This window comes from Triturus cristatus, chromosome 6, assembly GCF_964204655.1.
Source record: "Triturus cristatus chromosome 6, aTriCri1.1, whole genome shotgun sequence".
Taxonomy (NCBI): Eukaryota; Metazoa; Chordata; class Amphibia; order Caudata; family Salamandridae; genus Triturus; species Triturus cristatus.
The window spans coordinates 1,769,731,105-1,769,756,953 of NC_140589.1; the positions used below are offsets into that span (position 1 = coordinate 1,769,731,105).

The 25,849-nt window shown below is 44.2% G+C and overlaps 1 protein-coding gene across 12 annotated transcripts in view; it reads right to left on the bottom strand.

The window, feature by feature from the left end:
• HMBOX1 (homeobox containing 1) overlaps positions 1-25,849 on the bottom strand; it is a 395,810-nt gene that overhangs the window by 281,064 nt on the left and 88,897 nt on the right. For 10 of the 12 annotated variants that reach the window (XM_085613049.1, XM_085613045.1, XM_085613053.1 and 7 more), the window contains exon 2: positions 15,886-16,171. The gene's annotated coding sequence lies outside the window, so the exon portion shown is untranslated. Of the gene's footprint in view, positions 1-15,885; positions 16,172-25,849 lie in introns of those variants that run through there. The other 2 variants (XM_085613048.1, XM_085613042.1) reach the window with 1 other exon arrangement.

Below are 25,849 nucleotides of genomic sequence, written 5' to 3' on the forward strand. Positions count from 1 at the left end.
GCATACATGAATTATACCCCATATATACCTTGTAACTGATGGGTGATCGGACTAAGGTTCCTGCCACCACCCGCTTTCACATAGTCTCTTAGAGCGTTAATGGCCTTCCAGAAAAGCTCAAACGAAGTACCATTCTCCAGTCATTCAAACAATACAATGTAGGTTTTCTCCTACTACAGGAGACACATCTATTGGCCAACAATTGCCCTTTCTTGTATATAAATTCGAGAGTCTATCATGCAGATTTCAGCGGGAAGTCGCTGTTTCGTTCCAGAAAAGATTCCCAGACAGACAGACAGACAGACAGACAGACAGACAGACAGACAGACAGACAGACAGACTTGGCATGATGCTCAGGGGCGCTATGTGGCCAGATTTGCTGATCTCTGTGTTAGTGGATAGGCACCTAGCACCCTAACATCCTCTCTGCTCAAAGGCCTCAGCCGTCTGCTCTCATAGACCCCCAAAGAAAGATTGATCGGTAGTGTGATCTTAAACGGGGTTTAGGATCGGGTATTGGATAGATGTCGGTTACTCAAGGGCGTTACTCAAGGGCCTTCCGCAAGGCCCCCCCCCCCCTTAGCACGCTTTGTGGATGCCATGGGCCTCTGTGATGCATAGCGTAGGTTCCATCCCTGCTATAGTTGCGTTATCTTTTATTCGAATTCTCATAATTCCTATTACAGACTGGAATATATTCTACTCCCTGAAACAGACAAAATCTGTTTTAGGTGTTCAGACTTTGGCTAGAGGACTTTCAGACCATTCCTTTATTAAACTAACTGTACAGAGTTAAGGGAGGTCATGGGTGGGTGGCTTGAGGCTTTCAGCATCGTGACTGATCCTACCATCAAGGTGTATATAAGTACTGAGACCAAAGGCTGCTTTCACAGAACACTGACTCGGTGTAAACCCGGGTGGTTTTCTGGGGGACCTTTCATGCTCATTTATGCGGTAAGAGTATTAGCCATCTCGGAAACCCAGAAAAAACAGTAAACGGTAGAGACTGCTGCCCTAGAGACACAGCATTTGAAGCCGAAGCACCTGTGTCAAATGCCCCCTGAGCCAACCCTAGATCATAATGTTTCCCACCGTAGCATCTGAATTCAGTAACATCTACTGGGGGAAGCACGGTTGGCGTGGGTGGCCTCCCAGGCTTAGGTTTTCCAACTGGGTAATAAAGCATCTAAGCAGTTGCACTGATTATGTAGGCCCAGGGATTCCCCTAGGCATAAAGCCACTATTCGTTGTGCTGATGGACAACTGGCTGTAAGCCAGCAAGTAATAGCTGAATCCACTGCTCCTCTCTTTATGCCAAATGTGAATCCTGGGAGTCGGAGACACTAACAAACTTTGTCAGAGATGTGCCATTTCAATCTCTTTCAGCGGGCTTGTCTGGAGAGCAGAATCACCAAGGAGTAGTTGACAGAGGCTCTAGCTCAGCTTCCGGGTGGAAAAGCACAGGTCTCCAGAGGATTACCTGAAGAGTACTGGAGACTCATGGCCTCTCACTCCATACCAGCCATCAGGGTGAGGCTCAATAAGTCGCTAGAACTTGGTATTCTACCATATGATCTTCCAATGGCCGACATTTTGATGATTTCCAAACCTCTGGATCAGTGTGGGTTATACTGCCACATTTCGCTTATTAACATGGCGGCGAAGCTGTTGGTCAAAGTTCTGGCAACTCGTCTCTTACCAGTGCTAGGCTCCTTGATTCATGGCGACAGTGTGGGTTTACGCCAGGGTGATCTACTAGAAATAATATATGCATATTTCACATTGCACAGGCTCTGGTGGACAGGTTGCAGGGTTCCTTGACACTTCTTTTGCTCGACTACGAAAAGGCCTTCGATTCAGTGTCCTGGGATTATTTATTTGTTATTCTACGGAAGGCTACCTTTGGGAAAAACTTTTGTTCGCCAAGTCCATCTTCTTTACGGGGGCTTGAGGGCAAGAGTTTTGCTCAACTATGAGCTCTCTGTGGAGTTCCCTGTCGAGTGGCGGATGAGGCAACGTTGCCCCCTTGTCTTTGCACTTGCCATTGAGCCCCCTTGCGGTCTGGCTTTGTGTGAATGCCCTGCTATGGGGATTCTACTGGGCGAGAGGAATCTAGGCTAGGGTCTTGCTTCACACAAATTATTTGTATTTTTGGCTAATATACCAGGCTCACGGTGAACTTCTCTAAAATCGGTGTTGTATTTGGTATGAGCCATGGCACAAGCTTTGGGTTGGGCCTCGGTGCGGGCATTTTCGCAGGATGGCTTGAAATACCTAGGAGTTTATATCACCACAGATGAGAGTAAAGCGCAATAACGTAACATTTTGATTCCGGTTTTTAGACCGCAGGCTGCGATCTTTTTTGTTCTCCCTTGCCCCTCTATTATAGGTCGGGCTGCCATCTTTAAAATGGAGCCTCTACCGGGCCCTATTTATAAGCTACAACACTACCTCTATAAGATTCCTCAGGTCTTTTTCAAATGTATTACTTCATTGTTCAGGGGTTAATGCTACATGTCCCTTCGATAGCGGTCTGGGGGTGGTTTACATACAGTCATACTATAGAGCAGCGCACCTTGCAGTGATTGATTTCTGGCTTTATTCCCCACAGTGGGATTCTGCATAAGAGATGGGTTATAGATACTGTGCACTTCTTTAATTACCTATGTAGGGGCTGTATACCACCGTACTTCCCTCCCGACGAGGCAGGTATAGGACCTTTGGGGAGTGTCCCTCAGAGACCTTGGTTGGCGTAAACGATTAACTAAGGGGGCTTCACTTTGGGTTGGTGCCATGCTCAGGGTTGTCACAGCTCTCAAAGATTTCCAAGGTGGAGACCCAGTAGGTATCTCAATGTTGGGGGATGTGATAAAAAAACAAGCTACTTACCTGTAGACTGTGGTTCTCCAGGTATTTAGATTTTTCCATACCCGGGACATGGTCTACTTGCAGAGTTATTTTGTGCTTTAGCAACCACTTCCAGATTTCTTGTGCCTGAACTGATATTGTTGAGATCCCCCCCATGCTTAGTCAGGTAGATCACAGTTGTGGTGTTGTCCGTGACCTTTTTGCGCTCGGGTCAGGATACTCGCCGTACTTGTAGAGAATCACCTGCTACGGAGTTGGGAAGCTTTCTGGAAACCTCTGACACAAGGAATACAAGGATAGGGGCCCGGTTCAGCCGTGCCAATCAACATTAAAGGAGAAACATGATAGAAGTTCCCAGACAGGACAGAAGTAACGTACTCTCTCATGGGACTTGACTCTCTTGCTCATGGCAGTTGGTGTTATACCTACCGAAAACACTGTTTTTTTGCTGAAAGTGATCACTGTTGTTTGAGTAGCCATATATTACCCCTGGCCTTTCGATTTGAGATTCATTTTATATACCTTGGTCCTGAGGAGGGTGGCTTTCGCCACTGAAACGTGCGTAGACCAACAACACCTATGAGGAGTGGTCCTTGAGAGATAGATCAAAACCATCAGCGACTTCTGATGGGACTATCATCACTAAAAATTGTAGGATTTGTCCCCTCCAGATCCACATTGTATCCCTGATTTGGTTGAATCTCTCTTCTTTTATGTATGATTGTAGGTTGTATGAGCAAGTTTGATTGGTTAGAATGAATTGTTGAAGGTTATTGTGGGGTTATGTATACATGTATCTAAAGAATTTATACTGTACTAGATACACTTCTGAAGCAAATGCATGTACAGACACTGATATATGTATATTTGTATGTAATTTTATATTAAGTGCACATAAAAAAAACGAAAAACCACAAAAAAAGACTTTTTATATATAACGAATATATGCCAAAGATCTAATATAATAAATAATAAAATTATCTTTGTAATTACTTGGTTTGCTGCATTTAGTTGTTGGGTTTGTGGCATATTTTGAACCTATCATGGTCGCATCAAAAGAAATATAGGTCAGTCTAGAGGTATTTTTGCTAGTCAGTTTTGTTTCCCCCTCCTCTCGGACCTGAACGTAATTAGGGGGTGCCTTCTCTTGTGAGGTTGTCCGTTCTTACCAGAGCAGGAGTGCCTCGAATTCTGGGGAGGAATGCTTGCAGTCCTAGAAACACTGCCTCAACTCTAGGAGATTTATATGCATATGCGCTTTTTGGACAGACCATTTTACATGCATCTCCAAATCTTGGAGGTGCACTCCCCAACCATCCAGAGACGCATCCGTTGTCATAATGTAGCTGGGGCGTGTCGCCTCGAATTATAGGCTGGAGAAATATTGAGCTAATTTCCCAGCCATTACAGAGACTTCTTCATTGCCTGTGTGATGAAAATGACATTGTCGAAAGAGTTGTGAATCTGAATCCACTGGATGTCCAGCTCTTCCTGAAGTGGCCTCATATGCAAGCGACAATTTGGAATCAATGAGATGCATGAGAATAGCAATTCCAGCATAGACTTGTACATTCTTACTGAAGCAGACTTTTTTTGCCCTGAAGTTGGGCCACCATCTGTAATATCTAGCACATTCGTTCTGGCATGGGATATGCAGGGCTTTAAGTGGGTCGGGGCTCACCAGTCCTGAGCACCAGCAGTTTTTTAAAGGGGGCTTCGAAACGGGTCTCTATCGGGCTCTGTTTTGTGCCCTCGCACAGGCAGTTTTTTTCTGGAATGCAGTGACACCAGGCACATCGATGTGCGATGCTCACTTCTCACTAGTGGAGAAGTTACGTCATGACGTCATGCCAGGAGAGCGATGTAGGGGCAAGGGAAATCCATTAAAGAGAGTCATTTTTTCTCTGGATTTCCCTTCTCTTCTAGAAACTCAGGAGCAGCAACATTGTCGTGGTGTCAGCAGGGCTTAAGTGGAAGCTTTTTCGATAATATATACTAGCCATAGTTGCTGCTTATTTATCTTATGCAACTAACAACCATTGACAAAGTCAAAAGTCCTGACCTGTTGTAGCTATGATATTACTCGTATCATATATCTGGATGCAATGGCAGAAATGGCAAAATACAAGTCGGATGGCACACTATGCTAAGCACAGATTTTTAGCTTACATGTTTTAAGCCACGCCCCAAATTACATTGGCCACGCCCCTTTAAGTAGCCCCCCCCCACCCCTGTTTTTTCATCCCACTTAAAGCCCTGGGGACATGCCTTCGCTACCTTGGTGTCCAAGACTGCTCCAAGGAATATCTGTGTTTGACTTGGAATGAGAAATTACTTTTCTACATTGAGCTGCAGCCCCAGACATTTGAAGAGCCGATGACAAGCCAAAGTATATTTTCTTGCAGAGTGGAACGTGGACCCTTTTACGAGCCAACTGTCCAGGTAGGGGGAAAACCTGGTGGCCCTGCCTTCTCATAAAACCCAATACCAGCACAATGCACTTTGTGAATACTCTGGGGGCTGACCGGAGGCCAAAATAGCACCTTGAAATGATAATGGCACCCTGCCACCTTGAACCTCAGGAATCAACAATGTTTGACGTGAATTGGAATGTGAAAATATGCGCCTAAGAGATCGAGAGACATCATAATGGCCCCTTTGTTTATCAACAAGAGAACCTCTTGCAATTATAGCTTTCTGAAAGGCTGTTTCTTGATATATTTATTTAGTCGTCTGAGACCCATGACTTGTCTCCATTTTCCACATTTCTTCTTTGTGAGGAAGAAATTTCAGTAGAATTTTTTTTTTGCGTTGCCGGAAAGGAACTTCCTCTATTGCCCCCTTCAACAGAAGAGTCGAAATCTCTTGTTTTAAGAGAGTAAGATGTTGATGTGCCCTCTTGGAAAGTGGATGACAAGGAGGTTTTTGGACAAATTCCAGGGTGTGACCTCGATGAATAATGTCCAACACCCATTTGTCCTTTGTGATGGTGTTCCACTGATGGACAAATGCGGACAGATGGTGAATTTCCTGGTGATGATAGGAGGTGGCTGGTGGGTGAAAAATGTCACTGAAGTCTGGAGGTGTCTTGAGACTTCTCTCATGCTGAAAGACGGTGTCGTGACGATTGCTGGGTGTATAGTAGAGTCCTTTAAAATCATAAAACGAACACTCCATCTGTGTTGTAGAGAGCGGTAGGTCTAATCTTCTTAACAACTGATGAAATCCTCCTATATTCCCTGTAGACGAACTTGCTGGAGATGGCGAAGAAAGAGCAATATAATCATCCAATTCCTGACCAACCATGCCTGGCTCTTGAATGAGCTTCCCTTCCTCTGGCTAATCATCAGGATCACTTTCAATGTAATGATCCCTGTAATCACCACAAGGGGCTGATGACGAGCCGTGAAAGAAGTCTCCTTCCATGTATTCAGATATACCCTGAATAGGATCCTCCTTCTCATTATCCGTGTCCTAACATTTTAATTTTAACTGTGAAGGGTTGTAGGCTGGTCCAAACAGGCTCTCTTCTCCTGACTCCTCTGTATTCAAAAGATGAGATGGAGGTAGAGGTGATATTTTACTATGGTTTGTTGTTAAAGGAAAGGAGTTATCCATTTTCGTTATTGTATTGAAATTCTAATATATAGCACTTCCTGACAAGCAAACATAATGACTACTGTCTGATCTATTTGAAGCGATGAATAATGGCCAACTCCCAAAAGCAGTAACATGAACTGAAGGACCGACATGCAAAAACCCTGCAAATTTGCATGCATATCATCTTTGCTAGGATTCTGGAAACCAATGGCAGTGTTTGTACCTCAGCAAGACAGCGCACTGCAGTTCTGGGAGGGTGAAGCACGACTGCTTTACATACAGTCTTAATACTTTGTTAAGAGACTGTTATTTAGTTTGTTTCTATTGAATATTAAAACATGTAATGACCACAGGTCTGAATTTGGAGCATGGCTTGCTTTTTGAATAGCAAAAATGCCAAAGCCAATTTGGCAAAGTGACTGCAACAAACAAAAGAACCTTGGTGCATTTCTTCTTGACATAAATAGATTTATAAAAAGCGAAAGCTCGGGAACAGTGCCAGAGCAGACTGAAGTGCTGTGCTGAATCAGTGTCTGATTTTGCTGTTTTTGCAGGAGCTGTTTATTGACAGAAATTGCTCCCATATGGCTTCAGTGTAGAGCTTTGATTGCATTGAAAGGGGAAGGCGTCCTCTGTACCTTAACAATGCTGCATTTAAAAGCTCACAGCGTGCCCCTGTCTATTAATACATCAGGCAAAATCTTTTTATAAATTAGACTTTTGCTGTCCCTGCCGCTGTGTAGACACCAATGGTGCAAACACCTATTCCATGAATGTCGCTAAATTCACAGTGCAACAAATCTTTTGCTAATGCCATAGCTTTAACCGTTTTTCATAAATCATTCACAATTGTGCACTCACCGTTTCTACAGCACTGGATCTTTCACAGATTAACACGCTTGGATCATTCTCCATTGTTGACATGGCCTCCCACTTCAACGAAGGGGAATGATTCAAGCAAGTGAATCTATGAACAATACCGACGGTGAAGAACTGTATCTACAGGTAAGTAAATTATTTCTTATCATTGTTTTATCTTAGCCACGGTTTGTCTTATAGGAGCGCCTGCCACTTAACCAAGAAATATATTTTGCAGGTGGGATCATGGGCATAGCACATGCAGTGACATCAGGACCCAGGAGTGAGAGGACCCCATTCCAGGCCACTAAGGGCGGTCTTGTACTATTCATATTGGGCAGTGGTGCCACTCCCTTGTTTGCATTAGGGCCTATGTGACACCATTACTACACCACTGAGCAGCATCCACACATTCTATAGCCGTGAGGCAGGAGCCATCTTAGCTGTGTGTGAAGAAACAAGCAGATTCAGGCTTTTACTCCAGCTGATCAGAATTAGGAGGGTTCAAAGATCTAGAAGCCGTCCTACGTTTTTTATAATTATTTGTATAAAGTTTATGAGTTTCTCACTATGCTTTCATTTAACACATTTTCATCTGTGCACGAAAGGTCGATGCATGGGCCTATAGCAGGTACCCTACTTCTCAGGCTAACTGTGAAGGCAGGAAGCTAAGGATGATAATGCTGGGAGGGCATGTGTATAAACGAGGTTCTCTGTGACTTCAAGCTGCATATTGCGAAGGGTATATAGCGGATAGAAGAAAAATAAACTGACTTCGGAAAATACATTTTTGGTGCACATATCATCTTCCTACAGATTCTACACCTTGTGAATATCCTTCGAGGTGTCAGACTGATCTGGAAAATGTTTATCTGGCAATAGCTCTCCTGCACTGCCAAGTGGCACCATGCAGATTAATTCTCAACCCCATCCACAAGACATGGCAACATGGGAGTATATATAGCGACAACCAACATAGTGGCGTCAGTTCCTAGTCCTTTTTCCATGCTCCACTGAGGCATGCAAATATGAAAAGAGAGAGGCTCTATGACCGGGACAATTACAGCACATAACATGTTTGCATAATTTGGGGTCTCCTCCGTAACTCATTGAGAGGAGGGAGGGCAGAGAGGAATCTGCAGGAAGATTATGTATTCTTCAGAAATATTGTTACTGAAGATAAGTAACTGTTTTCTGATGGATATATCTTCCCACTGATTCCTCACCTCATCAATGAGTCTCAAAGCAATACTATCCTGGGAGTGGTGACAGTTAATCAAGTAAGTTATGCAACATAGCACATAAAGTACCTGCCACTGTGCACCTAATACATGAGTCAGAAGTCCTAAGCCTCTGGTGAGAGCTGTGGAAGCAGTTGTGGCCCTTGTTGGGAAGGCACAAATGCTCGTTGGAGGACTTTGTTAGCTACGGTGTAGCAGATCTTTGCACAAAAGATGGTCCAACGAAAGAATTGTGTGTTTGGTCATCACCTTGGGCTTTTTAGCATCACTGAAGCACACAAAGAGCAAATCATTTATTCTGCCCTTTCAAATGTGATCGATGTAATAGGACACAGCAAATCTGGGGCCCAATCTATGAAGCCGCTCTTCCACTTTGGGGGGATTAGGAGGAGCGAAGAAGACTAGAAGGTTAACAGATTACCCTATGTGAAAGGCAGACGCTATCTTGGGTAAAAAGGATTTACAGGTAGGAAAAAACAACTTATCTGGGAAGAAGACCATAAGATGGGGATGAACTGAGAGAGCTTGAAGTTCTCCAACCCTTAGGGCAGACGTTATTGCTACTAAGAGTAATGTCTTCGGAGGCAGATGTTGAACCGGGCAACTGTGCATCAGCTCTAATGTGGATACCATCATCAAAGGCAACTCAAGATTTAAATTCCTCTAAGGAACACTGAATGGAGTGGGAGGAAACAAATGAACTAAACCTTTGAGCCTTTGAGAAACCGCACCACTAATGGCAATCTAAACAGGAAAGGACGACACATGAAGGTGGGGAGGACAGGCTAAAAGCATTTGACTGTAGCTACAACCGGTTCCTGCTGTGGAAGGGAGGACATGAACCACAGGATGTAGGAAAGGCAGGCGTTATATGGGTTTAGCCTTTTTCTCTCATATCTTTGAACAAATTTTTCCAGCAACCCACGAACATGGATTTTTGTAGTGGCTTCCTTGGTGTCAATATGACTTCTGAAACCTCACCAGAAAAGGAAATGGATTCTTACTGCACCTATATTTCCATGCAACTCATGGAAACTAGGGTGCAGAACTGGACAATCCTGCTCCAGGAGCAAGTCTACCTAGTGTAGGTCCGAGGAGATGTTTAAATGCTGAGTGCCAACACATTGAAATACCAGATCATTCTTGCCCAATCTGTGGCGATTAGCTGTTCTCGATCCTCTCACACCTTCAAAAAGACTTTTGACACAAGCATATTTGGTAGAACCGCATACAGAAGACCCCAAGACCATCTGAACCAGAATTTATTCAGAGTGAACTATATGGTACTAAATTGAGGATACCATTGTCTTGGGACGTAGCGAAGAAAGCCATGCGTGAATACTACAATCTGAAGAAAATCACCTTAGTTACTTCAGAATGTAGTTCCCACTCATGGTCTTGTAAGCAGACTGCAAGATGAGCTGCTACCGGTAAAATTCCCTTTCACTTCACCCACTGCCACAGGTAGATCACATCCCAACACACAGTCCACAACACTACAACATTCTATCTGTTAATATAAAAGACCATTTAGTTGCCTGATAGAATCTAAATGTTATCCGTATGACGGAAGGAGAAAAAGGCATTCGCAGCAAAGCAGACTGCGTGCAGTTCCAGCACATGTATGTGTAGATGCTGCTTTGACAGAGATTAAAGGCTTTGTGACATCATGTTGCTCAGGTGGGCACCCCAGTCCAGTGAGAGGGTATCTGTAACAACAATAAACTGCACATGTGGAGGGCTGAAGGGGATGATACAGCACAAAGCTCCATCCAAACGTGTAGATCAGGATGACCTGATTGGTGAACTTGCATCGGTGTATGAGAGGCTACCTTGATGATGGAGACATTGCCAACACAGGTATCACTGTGGGCCCTCATCTGGCATGTGGTACCAACAGAATGAATGAGGCTTAGCCGATATTAGACATGCAGAACCGGGAGTTATGTCTGATTCAGAAATCTTAGAATAAAATCCTGAACATCTGTGATGATCTGAGGAAAGGTTTTCATGCAGGTTGTGCCCAGCACTGCTAGAATAAAGGTTAACCTCTGTTGTGCAGCGAGATGAGATTTCTGGGTCTTAATAGCATTGCCAGTCATGGAGGAGCATCATTGTGCACTAAAAGTCTTCCTTGACCAGCCTCAAGGGCTCAGCTTTCACTGGCCAGTCAAACAAGTATAGAAATACATAGCCTGGTGACCATCTCACTACAGCTGCTACAACTGCCAGCATTTTCATTCGTTATTCCAAAATGCAACAGTGTGTCCTCGAAAGCCACGGTGACTCTCAGGTGATGTCTGCGAGTAAGAAGGATTGGAAAATGAAAGCAGGCACACTGGAGAACCAAGGAAGGATGCCAACCAATCACGGTCATTCTGTGCAAACAAGACTTGGCTTATGGGCAACATCTTGAACGTGTCATGCTGAATTAAACAGATTTGAAGGCAAAGATCCATTTAATAGGTCTCAGACCTCCATTTTTCTTGGTCTGCAAGGAGTAAAGGGAATATAATCCATGACCCTTTCTACCCGAGGCACCACTCAATGGCTCCTTTGTTTAGTAGGATAATGACTTATACCTTCAAAATTGAGGAGCTTTGGACAAGTGTTAATTAGTCAAATGTAAATAGCTCAGGTGCTTGACATGTTTCTGGGACATTGACACAGACATTCTGTTAAAATGGAATATGTAATAAAGTGTGTGCCAGAAAGCATGATCTGGTGGAAGGAAGATTATCTGACAGAAGGAACAGGAAGGCTAGGGCATAGCTCTTGTGAATTGACTGCATACCCATTAATTTGAAATGATCATCTCCCAAATGGTGACAAACAGACTTCAGACGGAAGATAGGGTTTAAGGTGGGAGGAGTCACAGCGGTTTTCAATTCTGTTGCTGGAACTGTGTCACTGGGGAGGCTAGGCCAGTGAGCGAGCCACAATTCTAATCTTCTGGAAGCATTCCAGGGAGGTGTCTGCCTTCTAAGAGCAATTGGAGAGGCAGGTCTATGAGGGTTGCTTGGACATCTTCTGAGAAGCCAGTGGAAGACACCCAAGAGTGGCACTGCAGCCTCATATCCATGACCATGAATCAAGCAGAGGTGTCCTTGGAGACAAGGTTGCAATTCGAGACCTATTGGGGGGGGGGGGGGGGGGGGGCATTCACATCATTGTTGACCAAGTCAGTCAATCAGTCAATGTTTTTTATGTGATCTAGTAGGTTGATCACTGAGTTTTGCTAGTTCCAACAGGGTATGGACATATCAGGCCATGAGGCAGGTGGCATTAGCTGTGCGATGTGCAAGAAGCAAAGACTTTACTTTTCACAGAGTAAATGCTTTTTAACTTCCTATCAGGAGGTGCTGTGTGGAAATCTTTCGAACTTTACTTCAAGGAAGTAGGTTGGTCCCCAGACTTTCTGGTGAAGTGAGACGGCAAAGTGTGGAGCACCTGAAACAGCCTTATAGCATCTAGCAATCGGTGTGCAGAGTGATAGGCTGAAAAAAGTTTTCTCCCATGCAGCAATGACAGAGTCCAAAAGAGCCTTATTGTATGGGAGCAATGGTTCCCACACTGAGGAGGAGGATTTAAGACGTCAGTCGAAATGTTAGACTCTGCCTTCACAGGGGGCACGGTCAATTCAAAGGCTTTATATGCTGGTTCCACTACAGTGGTCAGTGAAGGAACCTTTCACTGAAGGACAGCTAGAGGGTTAAGGGATGTCCCCTTCTGGTGAATTATCTAGGTCACTTATATTTACTAAGTCAAAATATAAGCCAGTTTCAGTGTTATAGAGGGAAAGGAAATTATCAGCCTCCAAATCATCTATGCGGTCATAAATCTTACCAGGCATACCGCAAGGGCCTTGGCGTTGAAGCCAAACAGCTGTTCCATCTGAGCAAATACTTGAGCGATAGGAAGGTGCTCTTCCAAGGGCTAATTACTGAAGCCCGCCTTAACTTTACTTTACCCACACAGATAATCTCTGCCTACTATTTAAGCCTTTGAGAATGTTGATGACACCAAAGAAGGCATCGACAAAAGGGAGATGGTGCATTGGCAGACTTCAACTTCATCTTAGCCACTGGACCACATGCATTGTTGGTGCAGTGTCGGGAAGTTTCTTGGTCAGAGCTGCTGAAGTTAACATGCCTACGGGATCATGGTCACCCTTGAGTGGTGGCCCAGAATATTGGAGCCCAAATGCTTTGACCTGCGGGTGGCTTGGCAATGGACCTAGGAACTCAGGTCTCACACTATTTAATATCGGGCTCTTGTCCAAAAACTAGGAAGAGTCTGGTATCGGGGATCAGCATCGACACTACAATTGGTCCTGGGAGCGTTCTTCACAGAAGAAGAGGACTTCTCCTTCCTGTGGCAAGATATTTTGGGTGATAGTACCCAAGGTGATGGTAATGCTTTGGCATATCACGGAGGCACTTGACCAGAAACATCTTAGTCTCCCGCTCCCTGATGTATTTCATGTGCATTGATGCACAGAAGATGTAGGTAAAAGCATCATGTTCAGAGCCTAACCACCGTATACATATGTCATGTGGGTCTGACAAAGACATCTTCATGCAGTATCTGTAACAGTTTTTAAATCAAGACATTTTTGGAGGGGACAAATGATCTATGCGCTGTCAATAGGCATAGCTTTTGCACTCTTTTGTTATATAATCAACCGCCTTCAGTCAATCAAGTGCAACAATGTATTAAACTCAAACTTTGCTAACGTGAGCAACTGGAATTCTTCATATACTCTTTTTTTAGAGGTATTTGGGGGGAGGTGGGTATTGTTTTATGCACAGCAGAAGAGTGGAGCCAGGAAGTAATAGCCATTACTCTCCCAACACAATATTATGCTCCATTTTCACACATTCCAGGTGGTAATGGCAACAAAGCTTCCACTTATATCCAGCCTTCTTTGCTTCAAAGACCGAGGAATGGATAAATTCCCTTCTGAGAGAGATGAAAAGCTCCAATATTCCTTAGCTTCTTTACTGTTCCCTAAGTCAAATACATTTCAGACTATACCAAACCAGTTGAGTCTTTTACAAAGCGTATCCAACAGGAATAACAAACGCAGGAGTTTGTCTGCCAGGGAATAAGCCACTACAGTCACCTGCAGTTTTTAACTAGAATTCAGGTAAAAAGAAGCAAAGTACCTTTATGAAAATGTGTGTATACCTGTCAAATAGAACACCACTCCCATTACATGACCCTGCCATTTTGATGAATGCAATAGAAAAGTGAGAAGCTGCATTTCTAAATATCATGTTGGCTCTAGCCCAAAAAAACGGCCAGGCTTCAAAAGAAGTAAACATGCCTCAAAAAGGATCCCTTTATATGCGCGTTCTATGGGTATCAATATCACAATTTACGCCTTTGATGAGGATTTATGCAACATGTTTTAACGTACCAATATGCTGCCTTATAGCCAATCCTAAGCACTACAAGAGACAGTAAGTTAAGAGCTGAATAATCGAGATAATACAGGAATCTACAATAACCAGAGCCTGTATCAAGGGTACGAAGAGGGTCGTAAGATAAATGCCTGTCACACAGTGAGCATGCTCTGAAGTATTCCAGATTTTGTATAGACATCTGAAAAAGACCACAAAACCTTTTTAGTCTCTATTTCAATGCCTCACTCAAACTGTCTTTCCTCAGCTGTCGTTCACACTTGCTGCCTACATATAAACGTCAGCTTTCTTCCTCACTATATGTCACCTACTTTCCTACACTAAATATTTTGTATCTATTCATTCTGCGCCATGAAAACAACAGCCCTTTCTCAAGCTGAGTGACGCAACCAGATTCCTCAGCAAGGCTTCCAGAAGATTCCAAGGAAGGCACACTCATTCCACTGTTTACATTCCATAGCAAGACGCCTGATCAATTAGGGTAAATCCCAATCCCTTATAGCAACCTTGGGTACCAGCCATCGGGTTACCAGCAACCTATTATACCAGTTTATAGGATGAAAAGCACCCAGTCAAACGAATACTTGTTAAGAGAAAACAGTAGACCATTCCAACAGATTTTTAGAACTAAGTTACTAGCGTAGCAAATCGTATTAAGATACTGATGATATTATTTTGTGTTTTATTTTAATTTCTTTCAAACTTGTCTGCCACACTAAGAAAGATTTATCACACAAACTTTCTGTTCTCACTCTTTCAGTAACTGCTGTATGCAAGACACAACATCATCCCCAAGGCCCATGGCGACAGCAAGCACACCTTCCCCACAGTGCCTGCCACCGGCAGCCATAGGAATAGGCACTGGCAAAGCCAAAAGTTATGACGCTTGCACTCAAGTACTAACCAGAGCAATAAAATAAATGTCTCCAGCAGTACAAACGAATACAAAAAAAATAATTGCTTTTGTGTATTCAATGTACCTAGGAGCCGAAAAATGTAATATGTGATGACAGAGTGTGCTTCAAAAATGTGTTCCAGTCGGGTAGAAGGCTAGACCTATTGGAAGATGGAAAATGAGAGTAAAATACTCTTGTGGGCAAATCGAAGATGGGATAGACAATGTCTCAAGCCGAATGCCTGAAGGTTACTCTGCCCAAGAAGGGAGCAGGTGAAAAAGAATGCATCAAAGCATCTTCGAGTATGTATTAAATAAAAAATGTTTGCAATGAATGGTGCAAGCAAGTTTATACATCACACCTAAAAATAGCTCACAGTTTCCAACCCCTGCCTTGCAATCATCCTTTTTGGGCAGAAAGTCTGAGAACCTGCCATCCCACGAGAGCCATCGGTCAGAGAGCCTGAAGACAGGCCAAATAGTCACTGTACTCCCACTAGGGAAGATTGAGGTCACACTAACTGACCGGTGGACTTCTTGAGGGGTTTCTCAGGAGGCCACCATGGTGGGCCCTCGATAAGTGAGCTGCAAAATAAAAAGTATACAGCATCTAGGAACAGGCCCAATAACACAAGCCACCTTTCAGAACACAGTCAGAAGGCATGTCACTATTTGCATTACTAGAAGCACACAAAAACTAGAATTAGACTGCAATATAGGCCTCAACACTAGCCTGTATGTCTTATTGACCATTCTAGAGATTCTGCAATCGAAATGCAAATATATTAACAACATAAATGTTTAAACGAAGAGCAATTGAACATCCAGAGCCAAAACAGCCATTGTGCACCACATCAACTCACATATTCTTGGCCTTGGCAAACTGCAGAACCAAAGATGGCTGAGCACAGAAGATGCAGAAACCAGCAAAAAAAGTTAAACCTGAAAGAGATGGAAATGGAAAACAAAATACTCTCGAGACTGAAAATGTACTCACCTGCAGCACTACAGCAGCTGGACGAATCTGCAGCAGGTGTTGCAGACAGGAAAGGCTTTTGGTGACATAGTTTATAGAGGTTTATTGAGTTGGTAGTATCTGGATTATCACAACCTCGTCATTTTCAATGTTTGATGAAAATAAGCCATCCGTCGTACTCGCTTCAAAGGTCGGACTTCACCATTCGTCAAAAGAGTAAGATTTAAACTGATCTTTCGAATTAGGGCATCTATGTAAGATGAATCACCCCTTAGCTGAGCCAAACTAGTGCATCTGAAATGGAGTCCTGTAAAAACAAAAATATTATTTGGAGTTTCACAACTAATTATTCATCTCACCACCACCTAGGAAGTTTGAGCAAATGCGATTTAACTTATAATAAATGTTTTCTATCATGTTTATTAAAATGTTGGATATAACATTAAAGTCAAACATTATCACACAGTATATGCTTGCTTTTCATTCTTATATAGGGCACCAGCAGAATTACACAAGAAAAAAACACCCCACCCCCAAACTAAACAACCAACCCTCTCCTCGGTCAGTGATGCCCCCATCTTTAATCCAGACTACTTGCCCTTTCGGTACAAGAGCATCCAGACATTTCCAAAAGCCCTACTACCTCAAATCATTTTGGGTTCTTTGCATGAATACCATACCTAGATCTCCAGTGTATCATCAAGTGTGTCAAGCCTTCTTAAGAATTGTGGGCAGTCAAGTTCTCTTAAAATCCTATGCAAGGATTGCCATCACTGGCTTCTAGGATGTCCTAAACAATTTGTGCTCTAACTTCCCCATTGCCTATAACCACAGCGGGTTTTACAATCACATCACTGAAAGGATTATCTTGACACTCCAATGCACCAGAATAGCTTGTTCAGTCGCTATCAACATAGGGCACATCATCGGGGCTGGAGTATGGCCTGCTAGCTATGGCGATGGATGTGAAGCTCCACTCTGAGTGTGAGGCCTGTGTCAGACATCCAAATTAAACTGGTCCCTGGGTGGCATCCTTGCACGGGATGGACATCGCACAGCTGGGATTACAAGCGAATTGCAGCATTCAAACAGTTTATCAACATCACTTTGTGCAGTTTGCAACTGTTGTTGAAGATGTAACTTGTTGCCGTTTTCCAGAAGGCATCATGGGCACTGTAAACTCGGCCTTGATTTGGACTGATGGCTGCTGTCCAGGACAGTGTGAGCCAGGAACGTGCATGGAGCACACCACAACCCCTTTCTGAGAGGTGTTGTCGGACTGAGGTGATAAAACAGAGTGGTGCAGTTGCATGCCAGGCCGGATTGGGAACCCAAAGCAGCCCTGGCAATTTACTCAGACCAGCCCCTGGGGAAGCACTGCCTGTCTCCGGGAGGCTGGAAATGCTTGCTTGCTGCTTTTGTTACTGGGGTCGGATATTGCTGCACTGCTGCAAAACCGGCCCCTAGCCTCCTGGGGAAACACCCGATGCCCACTAAGGCCAGTCCAGCCCTGGTTGCATGGCTTGCGCAGGAAGACAGCAGTGCAAAGGAAGCCGAAGTGGGCAGTACAGAGGATTACAGTATCGGTCATAGAGGGATCAGGGTAGGCTTAGGCATGGCCTGTGTGGGAGGGGTTTGGGGTAGGAATGGGTGTGGATCTCCACTCCTCCACCTGGATTCTGGATCAAAAAATTGATAGAAGAAAGCCCTGCGAATCATTAGCTGCCCGCAACCTGGGGGTGGCCCGATTGCAGGCTTGGAGAGTTGCGTTGAGACTTGGCATCAGTGGATGGTCTCTGGGTCACACCGGTAAGGACCTTGTATCACTAATTAAGCAGCCGTCTGTGCTCTCGGTGGTGGCAGTCCAAGGCCAGTTGCAGCATGTTACTTTTTGCATTCTGATACATAGTGCACAGGCCAAAGATTTTTGGTGAATGGGGGCAACTGTGGTTCGGTAATCTCGGCTGGGGAACTAACTGGCCTTAAGGCAATGGTTTCTGTACATGAGAGGGTGGGGTTATATGACCAGAACCACTAAGGGGCTGAGAATCTAGGGAAAAGCTCATCTTGGCTACATGTCTGGTACTTCTTTATCGTTTTACTGTCTGCACCGTAGCCATGCCTGAGCGCCCCAGTGTAGATTTCTTCATGTCTTCAATGGGCAAAATGGGTTGTAACAGAGCAACTAGAATGGGAAATAAAATCCATGGTTATGACGACATAAGCAGTCAACAACAGAGAGATGATGGTTGAAAGCCAACGGATAAGCTCAATCATATTATGTCTGCTATAAAAGAACCTAAAGAAGTGCGTGAACAAAAGATCTATGCAGTGGCCGTGGGTTGCTCAGATAAATACACCTGAAAGGGTAACCAGCAATGAAAAATGTCTTGCAGAGGTGCAGCCAGCTGTGCAAAGCCTTCAGACTGAGCTACCGAATCTGCAATCCAGAATGAAGATCCTAAAAAGGCAAGCGAAGACGGGGAAGGGCATTCACTTTAAAACAATGCACGGACAATAGGCTTGCTATAAAATATAGAAAGCCTAGCCATGAGCTTGTTTCTTGAATTCTGACCCAATGACAAACTGGCACCTACAGGTTTGTTTTTGTTATTAAATGTGCCCATAGGTATCCACAGCCCACCGTGCTCCTGGTGCTCACCCTCGACCTGTAGTACCAAGGTTATTGAATTACAACCATAGAGATGTCCTTCTTAGTCACGCCAGAGAGGTTGGGTCGATTTTGTTGGGCAATCACAAGGTGTTTCTATGTCCTTACTACACCGTCTTGGTTCCCGTCTATAAGGGATTCCTTTAGGAAAGTTAGAAACGGTTTACGTCAACTTGAGATTTCACATTGGCTCCTTTTTCCTGCTGCAATGAGGATTATTGCCAATGGCAAGATGCATTTTGTTTATGAATTTTAAACTGTATGCCTGTGGTGACTCCGATGACTTCCGAGGAGATAGCTGCCTAATACAAGGCAAAAGGGCCACAACACAGGCATTACAGAAATCAGCTATTGGTAGATGTGAATGTTAAATTTTTTACATCATTAATATGTGATTAATGTGGATTGTTTGGGAGTCTGGTAGGCTGGTGGTATCGGACGTAGGGGATTCCACATGAAGCCAATATTATTATCAACATTGGGCTTTTTTGCGTTAGGTGAGCCGCTCCCTTGATATCTCCTCGTACATCTCTGTTGGTGAGGTTTGCTCTTGTCTGTTAGTTACTGTGCTTTTCAATGGCATAGAGGTTTGGGTACTGTGCTCTGCTTTAGGGATAGCTAGAGGTTACTATTTGGTGGCCATATAAAGCACGCTCACACAGTATTCCAAAACTGACACCAAGCTATAGCAAATAGAGATGCTGGACTCTCTGCAGCTCCACAGCAAGTTGGAAGTCATGTTTCCTCTGTTCAGATTTACTTAATTTAATTTTGTCGACCAGGCCTACCTTCACCCCTTGCGTATGAAACGTACATTTCCAACACTCTCCCATGCTTGTCCCCACGGCATGCTCCAGGCACGGGGTTTTATCATATGGTGTGAGATTTCCAGATGTAGCAGTTGATCCGGCTTAGGGTGTCTCCGATGGTGGTCGAGTTGACAAAGCACACACTCCCACTCCCTCCTCTTGCCTGCTGGGACTAATCCCCCATGCAAAGGCCAACAAACACTTACATAGGTTTGTTGACCTGGCATTTGTTCTGTTTAAACGCCGGTTGGCCAGGGCGTGGAAGGCGCCTGCTCCGTCTGACATTCAATACTGGCTGTGCGACCTTTTAACATTGTCCCAGGCTGAAGCACATGTTCTCCACTGGCTTCGCACAAGTGGGCTTTCTCGAACTCCTCCTCAACGTTCAGGCCAAAAATGATATACGTCCTCCTTGAACCCGCACTCTAGTGCATTTCATTTGATTTCTCATACGTATATATGGCAGGACATACGCTTTTTATCTGTTGTTTAGATACCGCCGCCCTTGGGGGTTGCTCATTTGGCATTCCTTGCTTCTACTTCCGCACGCGCCACTTTCCCTATTCCCCTTCAACCCCACCCCTTCTCGCACGTGCATTATCCTTCATTCTGAAGTGGAAGACTCAGGAGCAGGTTTGTTTTGTTCTTTCGCTTTCAATTAATGTACTAGTGTTTAATCCCATCATTTTTACCTAGGGCATGTTAGTGCCATCAAGTATATTGTCTGGTGAGTACATCTTGCATATGCTGCGTGCTTTTCTATAGATGAGCATGTAATGCTATCTATTGCGGCTGTAATACTTTTTCATTTGACATTAAAAACTCAATAGTGCATCTCCGAATATAAGAAATCTGTACAGTTTACTAAATCATCAACAGCTAAGGGGTTCACTGCAGAAGTAGCTTCCATTAATATGGAAAAAGCTTTTGACACTCTTTGGTGGACATACTTGATGCAGGTCCTTAAAAGCATGGCCCTGAAGTGTTGGTATAGGTGCAGTTACTCGGACGGCCTGGTTCTGCAATGGTAGAATTGTTTCTGCACAATGGGAGGCACACAAGGGCACTTGACAGGCCACTCCACTATAGCTCTTGAGTTTGCACTTGCTGTGGAACCAATTCACTAGGGCAGATGGTAGAATATCTGGGAAATGATCTCTGAGGAATGGGAGGCACACAAGGGCACTTGACAGGGGAGTCCACTATAACTCTTGATTGCACTTGCTGTGGAACCAATTCACAAGGGCAGTTGGTAGAATGAAATCCTGGGAATGATCTCGGAGGAATAGGAGGCACACAAGGGCACTTGACAGGGCACTCCACAATAGCCCTCGCTTTTTGTACTTGCTGTGGAACCAATTCACAAGGAAGCTATAATTCACACGGGCAGATACGTCCTGGCTTTCTGCTTTACAAATACAGGGGGCAGTAAATACTTTTAAATAGCTTAGTTGCAGGTTTTCCATAGGATGACGATACTCTGGAGGGTAATTTAAGGAAAACTATTATGAATAAAAAGGGCTTCCAATTTTGGGGGAAAACTTCCATAGTCCAAAATAGGCAAAGTTGTCCTCGCTAAGATGATACTTCTATCTAGACGTTTATACTTTTTTGGGCAAATGTACCTTTAATGCCCTCTAAAAGGAATTATCAAAATACTAAACTAAATGCTTTAGTCTTAGAATTAATACAGAGAGGTGGTAGGAAAAAATAGCGCTCCATAAATTACACTTCGAATATGTATTAGAAGGGGTGGGGGCTCAATGTGCCTGATTTTGACAACTATGGCTACGTAGCTGCAGTGGGTGGCTTGTTGGTGTGTGGACACTGCGGTGGGCGAACCTGCGTATATTCAGTGTAGCGGCCAGCTACTTGTGCCGGTGGTGCTGTGCTATAATGTGTCGGTGCAACTCGAATCTAGACTATTGTTGGCAGGATGAGACTGTTGATTTTTTTTTTTCATTTGTACAAGGTTGAGGTAGGCCTGTGCGGGGACTCTTCTGCTGTGGTGGAACTGAAATGAACAGCAACTAAAGCTTCTGTGTCAGCCTGAGGGGGTGGGGGGTTACTGACCAAACTAAAATAACCCCAGCAGGGTAAAAGATAGGTGCGAACTCGACTTGAAGAAGCAATTTATGGATAGAGAATCGGTAATGATCCTTGAAAAACCAGCAATTGTCTATAAAATTTGAAATTTAAGCTAATTTAATATAAAATTCTGACACTGCATAGGTTGCACAAGATATATCCAAATGTACGGGACGTTAGTCCAAGGTGTGGAAACACAAATGCTGACCTATTGTACATGTTCTGAGGATGTCCTGGGTTGGGTACCCTCTGGCAGTTTATCTGTTGTCGGAAATTACTGGAAGAACCAGGTTGCTACTGCCGGAGCATGGTCTTCTGAGACTCGGTAGTAGGTCCAGAAAAGCTCAATCATAATTTTGGTTTGAAGAGCTGGGAATGCTGCTGGTGATACAGAAAACTACAATGGCCTGGAAACCTTTCCATTCACCCAGGTGAAATGTTGAAGTGGACAGTAGACAAAGTGGAGTCGTTGATGGCTATGAAAACATTGTCAGGCGCGAGACTGTATGTGAATATGCAGGGTGTAATGCCACTTGCGTTAAAGAGGAGAAACTGCCATAGATGTGTGTAGCACTGAAATGTTTGAAGGACTTGTAAATTGTGCTGTTAAGTTCCTTGTGATCTGTGTCTTGACTGTTGATGTGCCATGTCTTCCATGCCTGCAGCAGTATACTGGCCTCTGGGGATGGGGTACCTGGGGCCCATTTAGGCTGTGCTTGGTTCCCTAATATAGGCTCGGGGAGGGCAGCTGCGCGCCCCTCTTCTCTAAGAATATATTTTTGGGCCCCAGGGAAGGAGTCCCCAGGGATAAATCATGGGGCACGAGTTATACTTTTTTTAAGATAACTATATCAGGTGAATTTCAGTGGTTTTTTGAGTTCATAATGTTACACTGCAACTGGAATTTTCATCTAACTATAACGTTATTTTAACCTTTGGTTTTGCCAACAAAGCATTTCTCAGGGGTGCATTCTTATAATAATTTGACATCAAAATACTGTTATGGGTCACGTCTAGTATAGGAACGAATGATAAAAAGATTGATTGCATGTGGTGCTACTTACGTAATTGTTGATCTCGAGAAATCTCCTGCGATTGTACTAAACAGGCCACGAGGGGTGGAAAGTCATTTTGGAACTGGACTGAAAGAGAGGACAGGAGGAACCTATGACCTTCTCTATCTAGCACTTCTGCTTTGATGACCAAACTTGCCTTGAAATCGCAAAAAAGACAAAATAAACTCTGGTCTTCCCTTCCACTACTGATTCTAACATTGGTGCCTTTGAACCAGCACCATTACAGCAGGTTAATAAATATGTTGCTAGTTTGCTGAATCTTAGGGTTCTCTATAAGAACACGTAAACCTGACTTTAATAAAGGATGCCAATACATAGGTGCAGGTAAAATGTTTCTATTGGTTGGTAATACTTATGAAGAAAAAAGTTATCCCTCAAAGTCGACAAACGTGGCCCCTAATCCTGACAGTCTACCTGATGCCAACAATACCCATGTAATTCAGATTTGGGATTTGCAGCTGGTGGCGACAGAGAACAGAACCTCTCGGCAGATTTTCCTATAACAATTACAGCGGTGGTCTTTCAATTAAGGTGCTCGGCCGTGAGATTCGTTGGTTGGGACAGAAATCTGGCTCAATAAACCAAAGTGTGAAAAAAAGGTGGCTCTGCCATTCTGCCAAATTAGAGGGGTTGACGCATAAGACAGGATTGGCATCAGAGCTGCATGTGCTCCTTCCTAGATCTCTTAACGCATTTCTCCCTTCCATTTATGCCATTTCACAAATATTGACAACTGCGGTATGCTCTGGCAAGTCCCATATGTGGTGGGACCGATCTGCCAGAGTACAGCCTTCTTGAAACCAGTCTCCTTACTGGGCATCTGGGAAGGGGAGCGATCTTCAATATTTACCGCTCACTAGTGTTGAACACACCCGAGGTGTTCGATACCCTTAAAAAGTTAATGACAAGGATGGGTGGGGCCCCTGGATAAAGCAGACTGGAGCTCCCCGGGAAATAGCCACCCCCTCCAGGCTACGGAAGATCCAGCTGAAATACCTACACACCACATACTTTACTTCCAGACATCTATGGCGCACAGGTAAATTGCCCCACCCACATGCTTTTGATGCATTCACCGTGATGCAGATTTCTTCCATATGGTATGGACATGCCCTGTGATATCTCGCTTCTGGCATGACCCGGCGAGTTGGTGTGCTTGGCATATTTAAGGATTTCAGTGGACCTCAACATGAATGGACAATGGTGGGAGTGACCCCCTCCTATCCCGGAGGAGTGGAAACAGGGGTGGACTGATGTGCTAAAATGGAAAAGCTGATCTTCCAGGCAAAAGGATGCTCTCAGACACATTCTACCATACAGGAAAATGGTGTGCATTTCAAGGGATGGAAAGTGATTGAAGCTGAATGTAATGCACAATCCTGTACTGTACTCAATGATGTCAGTTGGTTGGGTATTGATTCTACTGCCATATGTGCTCAGTGTCTTATTGAGAAAACAATTAAATTGGCTTTTGAAACTTCCTATAACAATTATTATGGACTTGACCAATCACCCATTAAATAAGAAAGCAGTACTGACATATTTGAGAATTCAGTGTTTACCAGGCTACTGAAAACAAAAAATTAAGTCAATTAAGTATTCTTTTGTATAGTGAAAAGGTTTCATTAAAACTTCACAATCACAACATATGCATAGCATAGTAAACTTTTCTGATGAACCCAACACAATTCGTGCAATATTTCCACTCAGGTGTCCCCAGTTTAATAACATAGTAATAATTTCATTATAAAACACACAATGCAATGCCCTGACAATAGCTGGAGTATATCTCACCACACAAAGACACTGCGTTATGTAGTTCATATAACTCAAGATACAGTCATATGCATCACATGTATCTTATGGAGTGCAATTTCAAATGGTACTAAGTGGCACAGAACACAGGGTCACTTGCATTATATTTCATTATTATTTAGATGCATCGGTTTAAATAGCCTTTAACCTGATTACAAAATATTTCTATTTAAATGCTTGTATCCAGGTTTTCTAAAGGAACAAATTCAATTTATGTTAATAATAATGCTTCATAAATTCAAAGGGCTTGGGAATGGTAAATCTTCACCTGTTTATATAGCCACACACCTACTGGTGATCAATGACTGGATGTCAGGAGGGTGGGCAGACCCCGCCTACCACTGGAGCTGGACAAATTGGGCCTTCCACGGATCCAAGCAATGCTTTACAGCTCTCCAATTCCCCAGACTATTCCCGCTGTCACCAGATCTGTCCTCCTGGCATGGCGATCGGCACTTCGTCACACCCGATGGGGCCATACATGGACAATGCAGACACACTTATGGCAGGGCACATGGGTAGGGACAGTAGTGCGGCTCGAAGGTTTCCAGAAATGGGACCTTATTGGTATCTCCCTGATTGGGGACGTTTGGCGGGGAGGGCAACTTAGCACATTTCAGGACCTCCAACACTCTCACTCGCTTAATACTATGCAATTTCACAAATACCTGCAGCGCCGACGTGCATTAATGACACATATACCCAAGGGCACCAAGCTCCCCAAGATCGGCTCCCTTGAAGCGAAGATACTTATGGGGGAATTGGGTCAAGGAGAAGTCTCCCATATTTACAAATCCCTCAGCATAAACTCCCCCATCTCGCTTGTTCGCTTATAAACAAAATGTGAAGGTTGTCTAGGCCCTATAGAAGATAATGATTGGATGGATGCTGTCATGGCCCCCCCGAGATCACCATTTCGGCCAGGTTGAGACTCATCCAACTTTACAACCTTCATTGTGCTTATCTCACCCCTGTCAGGTTACACCGAGCCGGATGTTTGCCTGCCCAGAGGTGCCCCCGCTGTGCAGAAGTACCCGCAGACTTTTATCATATGACCTGGTCCTTCACCCCCCAAGCAAATTACTGGGCGGCAGTGGTCGAGGAGCTGAATAACACACTGGGGTGGGAGGTCCCCTGTCCACCCCAGTTTGTGCTTTTAGGGATCCTGGAAGGTATAGGAGGTTCTAGGGCAGATCGGACATTCTTGGGTACGCCCCTGGTGGTGGCCAAAAGAGACATTGCCGCCTGATGGAAGAACTCCACCTCCCCCTCACCCCCTCACTGGCCCAATGGAGGAGGGGCGTAGACTGCTGTCCCTTGCAGGAACAACCGGTATACCTGGCTCGGGGATGTCCAAAGAAATACAAACGAGTGTGGGGCAAATGGCTGGGACTGCTGGGTTGAATGGGAAGGCGTAACTGAGGGGATCCTTGACCGTGAATCATCACCATGCTACACACATGTACATCAATGACCTGTATATGGGCGTGTGGGGGGGCAGTCGAACCATGATCTGTACCATCTAT